The following is a 12,659-nucleotide window of genomic DNA, read 5'->3' on the forward strand; positions in this document are numbered from 1 at the left end:
GAAATAATCATTGCATAGATATCGTCACGACTCTGCACAGTTCTATCAATTGCTCAACAGTAATTTGTTCACCCACCGTCTACTTGCTTTCATGAGAGAAGCCACAAGTAAACACTACGGCCCCCGGGTCTATTCACATCCTTCATTTACATCTCCGCTTTTACTTTGCTTTGTTACTTTGTTGCTTTCAGTTCTCACTTGGCAAACAATCTATAAGGGATTGACAACCCCTTCATAGCGTTGGGTGCAAGCTTTTGTGTTTGTGCAGGATCTTGAGATACTCTTCCGCCGGATTGATACCTTGGTTCTCAAACAGAGGGAAATACTTACCGTCGCTGGGCGGTGATGACTGGGATGAGATCTATGATGTAATCGAGTTAGTTTTGACGGGGATTGATCCCTAGTATCCACTATGTTCTGAGATTGATGTTGCTACTACTTTGCCATGCTTAATGCTTGTCACTAGAGCCCGAGTGCCATGATTTCAGATCTAAAATTATTATGTTGTCAACAATATATGTGTGTTTTAGATCCGATCTTGCAAGTTGTAGTTGCCTACTATGTGTTATGACCCGGCAACCCCGGAGTGAAAATAACCGGAACCACTCCCGGTGATGACCATACTTTGAGGAGTTCACGTGTTCACCAAGTGGTAATGCGTTGGTCCGGTTGTTTATTAAAAGGAGAACCTTAATATCCCGTAGTTTCCTTTTGAACCCCGCTGCCACGGGAGGGATGGACAATAGATGTCATGCAAGTTCTTTTCCCTAAGCACGTATGACGACACACGGAATGCATGCCTACATCACATTGACGAACGGGAGCTAGCCACATATCTCTCCGTGTTATAACTGTTGCATGATGAATATCATCCAAACAAATCACCGACCCACTGCCTACGATTTGTTACTTGCTACTGTTGCTACTTGCTACTGCTATCACTACTGCTGTTCCTTGCCACTGTTGTTACTCGTTACACTGCTGCTACCTGCTACAATACTGGTTCGCACGTCGTTGACGGGAAATAATATTTCCCGTTTACCGGCAACTTCTGGCGCCATTGATACAATCGTTAGGAATAGTCTGCCGTCAACATATCGTTTCTGACACCTTTGTTATCATACTACTTTGTTGTTGATACTTTGCTTACAGATACTAATCTTTCAGGTGTGGTTGAATCTGACACATTCAACTGCTAATACTTGAGAGTATCCTCTCACTTCCTGTCTGGCGAATCAACAAATTTGGGTCGAATACTCTACCTTCGAAAACTGCCTCGATCCCACGCGCTGGTGGGTCATTGCAAGACAATTTCTAATTGTTGAGCAATCGAGAATAGCATTTGTCTAGCCATTGCCAGAGATCTGTTAAAAACATTTTTCTGGTGCCGTTGTCGGTGAAGGGATTGCTATATTCTCTGAGTCACTTGGGATTTATATCTGCTGATCACTATGAAGAATCTAAAGGATCCAAAAACCAGAGTTTTGCTCTCAACTACGAGGGGAGGTAAGGAATTTCCATCTAGCTCTGCACTTGATTCACCTTCAGTTATGAGTAAGTTTCCGACATCACCTCCTGCTAGAAATCTTGATATGTCGTCTGTGCTTGATGATGTTTATGATGCTGCTATGCCTGATACTGCTTTGCTTGATACTGCTAGAGATGTTATGCCTGATACTGCTTTGCCTGCTACTGCTAGAGATGCTATGCCGGATACTACTTTGCCTGATACTGCTAGGGATGCTATGCCTGATACTGCTAGAGATGCTATGTCTGATACTGCATTGCCTGATGATGCTATGCTTGATACTGCTAGAGATACTACTTTGCATGATGTGTCACTAAGGGTGTTCCTTGATGCTCATATTGCTAGAGTTACTGCCAATGCTCGTGATGCTTCTGAAACTGCCGATACTATTGAGATAGAACCTGCTTTTGCTCCTGCTAGATTTAGCTCTCCTAGATATGAATTGCCTGATATACCTGAGGGTTACGTTATGGAGGGAGAGATAGCTGAGGATTTTCTTGCGTGTAAGGATGCCTATGACGCTGAGAAATTACTTCTCAAGTGGAAGGAAAAATCTCTGACAGCTAGGATGAAATACGACCCGAAGTTTGCCACTTCACGTATCTTTATCACCGATAAGGATTATGAATTCTCTGTCGACCCTGAGATAATCTCTCCAGTCGAATCCGATCCTTTCTACGGTTATGAGTCTAAGACGGTCGTAGCCCATCTTACCAAACTACACGATATAGCCACCCTTTTCACTAGTGAGGAGAAGATCCTCTACTACTATATCCTTAATTTGTTTCCTTTCTCTCTAAAGGATGACGCTAAAGCCGGGTGCACCTCTCTTGCTCCTCGATGTGTGAGTAGTCCCCGGGATATGGTCTATTACTTCTGTGAGAAATATTTCCCTGCCCATAAGAAGCAAGCTGCCTTGCAGGAAATATACAACTTTTCTCAACTCCAAGAAGAGAGTCTCCCACAAGCTTGGGGGAGGCTCATCCAGCTACAAAATGCTTTGCCTGATCACCCTCTTAAGAAGAATGAGATACTTGATATCTTCTATAACGGGCTTACCGATGCTTCTAGAGACCACCTAGATAGTTGTGCCGGTTGTGTTTTTAGGGAACTAACTATTGAACAAGCTGAGACCCTTCTGAATAACATATTGATCAACGATAATGCTTGGACTATTCCCGAACCACTTCCTAAGCCAACTCCTAAGAAAAGAGGTATTCTATTCCTCAGTCCCGAAGATATGCAAGAAGCCAAGAAATCGATGCAAGAGAAAGGCATTAGATCTACCACCTATCGAAGAGATCCATGGTCTCGATAACCCGATACAAGTAGTAGAAGCGAATTCTCTGCGTAGGTTTGATGAGAGTGATATACCTTTTGACAAACCTGCTAGCCTATGCTTTGATGAATTTGACAACTTCGTTGCCAAAGAACAAAGTTTCAATGATTATGCTAGCAGACATTTGGAACAAAGTACTCGTATGCTTAGCCATTTAAGTGCTTGTGTAGACAGAAATGTCAATGATCTAAAGCTTCTGAGTAAACATGCCTCTATGATTACTACTCAGGTAGAACAAGTACTTGAAGCTCAGAATGACTTGCTCAATGAATTAAATGACAACTCTTTCACAGTCATTACTAGAGGAGGCAAAATGACTCAGGAACCTTTGTATCCTAAAGCCATCCTAAGAGAATTGATCAAGATTCTCAAGGAATTAATGCTGATACACCCAGTCATCCTAAGGAGAAGAAGAAGGATGATAGAAACCTACATGCCGGTTCACCAAATACTGTTACACCTGAAGAACCTAATGATATTTCTGCGTCTGATGCAGAAACACAATCTGGTGATGAACATGAACCTGGTGACAATATGGACAGTGATGTTCATAATGATGCTCAACCTAGCAATGATGAGGATGGATATTGAACCTACGGTTAATCCTGATAACCCACAACCTAAGAGATACGATAAGAATAACTTCACTGCTAGGAAGCATGGTAAAGAAAGGGAGCCATGGGTTCAGAGACCTATGCCCTTTCCTCCTAAGCCATCCAAGAAAAAGGATGATGAGGATTTTGAGCGCTTTGTTGAGATGATAAGACCCGTCTTTCTGCAGATGTAGTTAACTCATATGCTCAAAATGTCTCCATATGCCAAGTACATGAAAGATATCGTGACCAATAAACGGAAGATACCACATCTTGAGATCTCCACCATGCTTGCCAATTACACTTTCAAAGGTGGAACTCCTAAGAAACTTGGTGATCCCGGAGTGCCCACTATACCTTGCTCCATTAAAGGAAACTACGTAAGAACTGCCTTATGTGACCTTGGAGCCGGTGTTAGTGTTATGCCGCTCTCTCTTTATCGTAGACTTGAATTGGATAAGTTGAAACCTACTGAAATTTCTCTACAAATGGCCGACAAATCAACTGCTTTCCTTGTCGGCATTTGCGAGGATGTGCATGTTGTGGTTGCTAACACCACTATCTTAACAAACTTTGTTATCTTGGATATTCCCAAGGACGATGCCATGGCTGTCATCCTCGGAAGACCCTTTTTGAACACGGCATGGGCTGTTATAGATTGCAACAAAGGCAATGTCACTTTCCATGTCAACGGTAATGAGCATATAGTGCACTTTCCGAAGAAACGATATCAAGTACATTGCATCAATGCTATCGAAAAGACTTCATCGATTCTTATTAGGAGCTTTGAATGCCCTATTCCTTGTGTCAAGATGAAGTATGATTTGCTTGTTGGGGAGATACATATCCCCATTGAGGTAACTTAGTGGCTATTCGAAAATTCTCCGTTCTCTCTTGCGATTCGAGAAGGTTTTCTCATGAGGATTTGATCAACCCCATTGACGGATTTCTTTCGATGACCATGAAATGGATGAATCAAAGAGTAACATACCTCTGTTTTAAGCTTTCACTTTCTGTTGCTTAGAAGAAGAATGATAGGTTTAAATTAGTTTTCCCAGTTTTCTGTTTTTGCGTCCCGGAGAAAAGTACCCCGAAAATAAAAGTTCTCCGATGGTCCTGAAAATCTAGTATGATTTTTTCTAGAATATTTGAAAAATACTGGGCCTGAGAGCTGGCCTGGGGGCCAAACCAGTGGGCCACAAGCCCTGTAGCCGCCACCCCCTGGTGGCGGCTAGCAAGCTTGTGGGGTCCACAGGGACCCCTCCACTCATTCCAGCTCCCATCCTCTTCTTCCACCTCCATAAAAAATTGTTTCGCAGCTCAAACCCGTGTTCTTGCTCATTTGGCTGTGATTTTCGATCTCCTTGCTCAAAGCACCATTCTCCAAACCGTTTTGGGGAAATTACTCCTTGGTAAGTGACTCCTCCATTGGTCCAATTAGTTTTTGCTCTAGTGCTTTATCCTTCGTGTATTCTTGCTACCTTGGTGACCCTGTTCTTGAGCTAGAAATGTTGATTTTAGCTGGTTCCAAGTAGTTTTAGCGCGTGATACGGTCTCTAGGCACTAGTAAGAGTAATTGCTACAAGGTGTGGTTGGTCTTCATTCACTTTTCTCTTGAACTTTAAAAATTTCAGCAAAAGGAAATTATGTTCAGGAGGAAGTTTCATGGTGGTTCCTCAAGTAAGAAGGGTCCCCGTCTTTCTTTTCGGGAGCCCGAACCTCATTAACTAAGGGACGCACCGGTACAACCATATGAATGGCCTTCCGATGAGTTCATGATCGAAGCAGGCTTCAAGGATGAGTTTGATACACTTGTCCGCAATGCCGGGTTAGAAGAATTCCTCTCAGACAAATGTGAACAGTATGCTATGCTCACTGCCTCTTTCGTGCGTAGATTTAAATTTTTAGTCGGTCATGACTCATCCATACTGTTTGATCTGTATGATAAATCCTACACCATGGATTTGGAGGATTTCAATAGGATTTGCAAGATACCCGATGGGGGTAGTATTAATGATCCTGCTAAGTCTTCGGTCAAAGACTTTGTCTCCAGTATAACTGTTGGAGAAACTAGAGATATCACGCAAGCTACCATAGGAAGCATTCATTTCCCTGCCTTGCACTACTTTGCCCTCTTCATAGGTAGGTGCATTAACGGCAAGGGTGCACATTGTCACCTATGCACTTCCGACCTTAGTATCCTTGAGAGCGCGGTAACAGGTGACAGGAGCTTCAACATGGGAGCTATAATAGCAAGGAGGCTGAATAATAGTGCCATTGAGGGGGATTTATTTGGTGGAATTTATGCCACACTCTTAGCAAATTTTCTTGGAGTATCCATCCGTTCAGGAGACCCCCCTCTCCGCACAGCCTACCTTGATCGTGTCGCTCTAACACGCTACCAGTTCCTTGAGAGGGATCATGGATCCCTCCTATGCCGCTTGATATTTAACCGGCACCGTGTTTTCCATATTACCCTTCCTGCTCGTGCTTTCTTTGACTTTCAGGTAAAACGAAGATACTACATCACCATAGGAGAGGCAGAGGAGTATGAGAGGGAGGCGACGGGTCCTCGACTTTGTGAGGCAGCTATTCAGGTAGTGGCTGCAGCACTCCCGTATAACACCCATTATGATTTTGGGTTTCGCCAAGACCATCCTTGGGAGTAGACCAAGCTAGGCCAAAAGCCTAAGCTTGGGGGAGTACGTGTTCTCACCAACCTTACATTCATGCTTATGCTTTCACTTTGTCAGTCGGTGTTTACACTTTGCCACTATAGTATCCATGCTAGTTCATTTTCGTTTTCTTGTTTTCTTGTTTTGTGTCCTTTTGAGAAAACCCAAAAAGATTTTCCTTTCTTCTTTTGCTTGTTGGGAGTTTTCCTGTGTAAATAGTTTTCTTTTTCTTTGGGTCAAGGTAGAAGATGTTGGTTACAATGTTTAGTGGCTCTTGCATGCATACCTGTTTAGCTTTCAAAGAGCCATATTACTTTGTCTTCTCCTTTGTGTTTGCCTGCAGATTCAGCTTAGTCCAATGCACGAGCACTCTTATTATTGTTCACATCGTTCGATCATGCAAATGAAAGGCAATAATGATGATATATGATGAAGTGACTAAGACTGGAAAAGCTGGTATGAACTCTATCTATTTTGTTTTTGTAAATATGACTAGCTTGTCATGCCTGATTCAGCCTTGTTGTGAGAGAACCATGTTTGCAATGACAACTTAGAGATCATAGTTTCTGATGCCATGCTTAACTAGCTGAGAGGTTATAATGGTTTTTCTTGAATGCTAACATAGATTTTGATATGACTATGATGTAGTATGATAGAATGGTATTCTCCTTTGAATGATTCAAGTGGCTTGACTTGGCGCATGTTCATGCATGTAGTTCAAACAAAATCAACATAGCCTCTATGATGTTCGTGTTCATGGTGATTTATATCCTGTTCATGCTTGCATTCAATGTTAGTCAAACTCATTGCATCTTGATGACTGTTTTCTCTCTCTAGTTGGTCGCTTCCCAGTCTTTTGCTAGCCTTCACTTGTACTAAGCGGAATACTGCTTGTGCATCCACTACCATAAACCCAAAAGTTTTTCCATGAGATTGCACCATACCTACCTATTTGATGTATCTACCTGCCGTTCCAAGTAAATTTGCATGTGCCATTCTCTAAACCTTCAAGAAATAACTTGTTTTGCATGCCCGAACCGCTCATGTGGTGACAGGGGGCTATTGGTATCTTCCATGTTAGGCGTGTTATCCTCGACATGTGTTTATTCACTGTCATTCACGAGAAAGGGGCCGTTAATTGGAATGCCCGGTTTCATGCTTAAATTCAAAACATAACTGTAAAACAAGACTCCCCCCGGATTGATGTTAGTATGGACGGTACCCGAGGATTCGGCTCGCCATGGAGTGTGATTGATTGGTGGTGGGGGAGTTAAAACTTTACTTTTCTGTTTGGGAACCGCCTATAGCATGAGTAGCATGGAAGATATTGAGAACTCTTGGTCATTGCATTGACAATGAAAGCATGCCACCTAAAATTATTATCTCTGTTTTCAAAGCTTGAGCTCTGGCACCTCTGCAAATCAATGCTTCCCTCTGCGAAGGACCTGTCTATTTATTTTCCTATTGAGTCATCATATTCTTATATAAGAACCAATTAGAGAGCACCTCTGACATTTTTATGCTTTGCTTTCGATTGATATTGAGTATGACTATGACTGGATCTTCGTTGCTATGAATTACAATGTTTAGTCAGCCCTTGATCTTTGAAAGTGATCTGCATTTATGTTTTGCGGTCTCAGAAAGAGCTAGCGAGATACCACAGATTCATATTGCTTCATGCTTGTTTTGATTGAATTGTTGGTATTTGAAACTCATTATTATTTGCTCGTTAGCTGATTATGCCATTGATATTAGTTTACCGTGAGACCATTGTGTCACTTGTTTATGTGGTTACCTTGTGATCTTGCTGAAATTCTGGTTATGAGTTAGACATAGTTGCAACAACAAGATCAAACAGAGTTTGTCAAAGTTTTCCTTTCTCTTTCAGTTTGTCAACTGAGTTGCTTGAGGACAAGCAAGGTTTTAAGCTTGGGGGAGTTGATACGTCTCCATCGTATCTACTTTTCCAAACTCTTTTGCCCTTGTTTTGGACTCTAATTTGCATGATTTGAATGGAACTAACTTGGACTGACGCTGGTTTCAGCAGAATTGCCTTGGTGTTGTTTTTGTGCAGAAATGAAAGTTCTCGGAACGTCCTAAAAATTTACGGAGAATATTTCCGGAAAATATGAAAAATACCTGCGCAAAGATCCACCCGAGGGGATGGGCGAGTGGCCCACAAGCCGTGTAGCCGCCATCCCCCCCCCCCCGTGGCGGCTAGCAAGCTTGTGGGGCCCACGTGGCCCTGCCGCCCCCAAACTCAGCTCTATAAATTCACTTTCGTCCCAGAAAAATTCAAGAAAGAAGATTTCGTCGCGTTTGCGATACGGAGGAGCCGCCACATCCTGTTCTTCATCTGGAAGGCTGGAGTCCGTTTTGGGCTCCGGAGAGGGGAAATCGTCGCCATCGTCATCATGAACCTTCTTCCCTATCCAATTCCATGAAGCTCTTCATCGTTCGTGAGTAATCTATTCATAGGCTCGTTGGGCGGTGATGAGTGGGATGAAATCTATCATGTAATCGAGTTAGATTTGACGGGGATTGATCCCTAGTATCCACTATGTTCTGAGATTGATGTTGCTACTACTTTGCCACGCTTAATGCTTGTCACTAGGGCCCGAGTGCCATGATTTCAGATCTGAAATTATTATGTTGTCACCAATATATGTATGTTTTAGATCTGATCTTGCAAGTTGTAGTTACCTACTATGTGTTATGACCCGGCAACCCCGGAGTGAAAATAACCGGAACCACTCTCGGTGATGACCATAGTTTGAGGAGTTCATGCGTTCACCAAGTGCTAATGCGTTGGTCCCGTTCTTTATTAAAAGGAGAACCTTAATATCCCGTAGTTTCCTTTTGGACCTCGCTGCCACGGGAGGGATGGACAATAGATGTCATGCAAGTTCTTTTCCCTAAGCACGTATGACGACACACGGAATGCATGCCTACATCACATTGACGAACGGCAGCTAGCCACATATCTCTCTCTGTTATAACTGTTGCATGATGAATATCATCCAAACAAATCACCGACCCATTGCCTACGAGTTTGTTACTTGCTACTGTTGCTACTTGGTACTGCTGTCACTACTGCTGTTCCTTGCCACTGTAGTTACTCGTTACACTGCTGCTACCTGCTACAATACTGGTTTGCACGTCGTTAACAGGAAAGAATATTTCCCGTTTACCGGCAACTCCTAGCGCCATTGATACAATCATTTGGAATAGTCTGCCGTCAACATATCGTTTCTGACACCGTTGTTATCATACTACTTTGCTGTTGATAGTTTGCTTGCAGATACTAATCTTTCAGGTGTGGTTGAATCTGACACATTCAACTGCTAATACTTGAGAGTATCTTCTCACTTCCTGTCTGGGGAATCAACAAATTTGGGTCGAATACTCTACCCTCGAAAACTGCCTCGATCTCATGCGTTGGTGGGTCATTGCAAGACAATTTCTAATTGTTGAGCAATCGAGAATAGCATTTTTCTCGCCATTGCCATTGCTCTGACAATTTCTTCCAGACTATTGTGTTAGGGGGAGACAGCTTCTCTAGGGGGAGAAAAATCTCAGTGATCACATGCAATATAAGACTGAGAATCCTCTAGGATCCCTAAGTTAGGGGGAGATCATTCAAGGAACTCTTATCCATAACTTAGGTGGAGAATATTCAATGAACCCTACGAATTATCTAGGGGGGGGGGGGAAGAAAAATTCCAGGAACCCTTACAAACAAGAGAAGTATCTATATCCTCTTTATTCTCTCAATGAGCCCTTACCCTCTGACCTTTATTTTTGGTAATTATGCCAAAGGGGGACAATTATCATCAAAGCTTCCATTCAGTGAACCTGTTTATAGGGGAGAAATACTATCAAGAATCTTGTACAAAAGAAGGAGCAACAACACTAAGGGGAGATACTTGTATCAAACCCTACACATTAAGGGGCAGAGAGATAAATACCGTATTAATTGGTTGTATTGGTTTGAACTTATTTTCCCTACCTACTCCCAATATCTACATGCCACGATTGAGGGGATCGGAAACTTTACATACTCATTTTTAGGGGAGGAAAAAGTTTTTGTTCCTTGGAGACATATTCTTTCATCAAATCCTATCTTAACTATGTCTTCAATTTCTTGGTACTTTTGAATTTCTTTTGCATCTTTACAACAGGGTTATCTTGTGTTATCTAACATTTGTTTTCCCAAGTGTACTTCTATGTCAAGACGCTCAAGATCCTCAAGGTAAGTATATGCATCATATCCTTGTTCATGATGACCTCTTGTTTGTTGCACATATTGATTACAAGAGGGAGCCTTAAACATGGAAGTCTTTCATTCACATATATTTAATACATATAGCCAAGATTCCTATGACTTGTCTTGTCCTTCTACCTTCTGTGTGCCCATGCGTTCCAAAGCAACTATCCTTCAAATGGATTGCACACATTTAGGGGGAGCTTATACTAGTCATATTTCCTTCAAAGCTGGCATATCATTATGATCATCTTTATTTGAAGCTTTGATTATATATTGTCCTCAATTACCCAAAGGGGGAGATTTAAAGCACATATGCTCCCTTGGTAATTTTGATAATTCATGACAACATACATTGTCTCTTGGACTAACACTTTTACCTAGATATTTCACGATTAGTCCATGGAGAGCTATGGCTTAAGGTTTATGTGGAGATACCCCTTGATGCAAGAAAGGAATGATATTGGCTCAAGCTTCAAGCTAGAAGACTCTTCATTTTATATTTGTGAGAAATCAGTTTTGAGTCCATAGGAAAGCCAATACTATTAAAAGTGGGTGAGGTAGTAAAATGAACTGATTGCTCAAATGCTCAAAGTGAGCCAATCTAAGTTCCACATTCACATATTCGGTGTCACCAAAATTTCCACATTGTATCCATCGAGTTTGAACCTTAGACAGAACCCTAGCCATTCCCACCAAACCGGTGCAACCGAAACTGCATCAGTGCTACCGAGGTTGGGTGACCAACATTCTGTTGCCAAGATACACAAAATCAGAATTCCAAGTTTGAGTAGCGGTGCCACCAAGTTTGTCCATCTGACCATTAGTCACCTTTTCAGTGCCACCGAGTTGTATATCGGTCTCACCGAGATTCAAAAGTTCACACCTTTAGTGCTAGTCGGTACCATCGAGTTTCCAACTTTGGTTTCATCGAGTTTTCTCTTTTGTGTGTAACGGTTGGATTTTGGCTGTTGCCTATATATGCCCCTTCACCCACCTCTCATTCATGGAAGAAGCACTCAGAACACACACTTCATTTCCAGATCCATTTTCTGAGAGAGAACCACCTACTCATGTGTTGAGACCGAGATATTCCAATCCAATCATTTGAAACTTGATCTCTAGACTCCCCAAACTGCTTTCCACCAAATCAACCTCTCCTACCCATGCATATTCTGTGAGAGAGTGATTCGTGTTGAGGAGACTATCTTTAGAAGCACAAGAGCAAGGAGTTCATTAATCCACCACATCTATTACCTTTTGGAGGGTGGTGCCTCCTAGATTGGTTAGCTGTCACTTGGGGTCCTCCTACTTCGTGTTTTGGAGGGTAATTCTTGTAAGGGCAAGGAGATCGCCTACTTCGTGAAGATCTACCGTGAGTAAGGCTAGTCCTCCGTGGACGTAAGCCCTGGTGGGATAGACAAGGCCGCTTCTTTGTGGATCCTCCGTGGGTGGAGCCCTCCGTGGACTCTCACAGCCATTACCCTCCGTGGGTTTAAGTCTCCACTAACATGGACGTACGATAGCGCCACTTATTGAAACCATGCCAAAAATCGCCGTGTCAACCTCATGCGTTTGATGTCCCTACCTGACTCATGTACATAACACTTGTATGTTTTACTTTCCGCTTCTATACTCTTAGAACTGCATATCTAGGGTGGCCTAGACTTGTTACAACTGCTAGATTTCTACCCTCCTAGAAATTAGGTTAGGCTAGAATTTTTATCTTGACAAGTAGTCTATTCACCCCCCTCTAGAGACATCTTCTATCGATCCCTCGGTAGTCGTCACCGAGATCAACTAGCTCCTGTGCTCCATCATCTGGTCGCGGCAATCATATCAAGAGGTGTACTCACAAGACTGCCATCAGATCTATGCTAAGTATGCATCGGTATCAAAGGAATGGGGTATATCTTAGGACTGACTGCAGAGAAGCGAGGATAGAGAGAAGGCCTAGTCCTATCGAAGACTAGCATCTTCAGTGTCTTGCAGCGTTAGAAGAGTGTACATCAGTAACACATATGTAATAATTTTGTTGCAATAAATTTATTAAGTACGCCCAGAGATCCTTCATCGACTCCCTGCAAGAAAGCAATCTCGGAGCCGACAATTCAATTTAAGTCAAAATTCTATTTGTATTAGATCAGGATACAAGTCCAAGTCGTCATGTTACGTTGTACACGGCTATTCGACCTGTTCAATCATCCGTGCAGGGGTGCACCACATTTTCCCACACGCTCGATCAACTCTGGTTGGACAC

This window comes from Hordeum vulgare, chromosome 7H, assembly GCF_904849725.1.
Source record: "Hordeum vulgare subsp. vulgare chromosome 7H, MorexV3_pseudomolecules_assembly, whole genome shotgun sequence".
NCBI lineage: Eukaryota > Viridiplantae > Streptophyta > Magnoliopsida > Poales > Poaceae > Hordeum > Hordeum vulgare.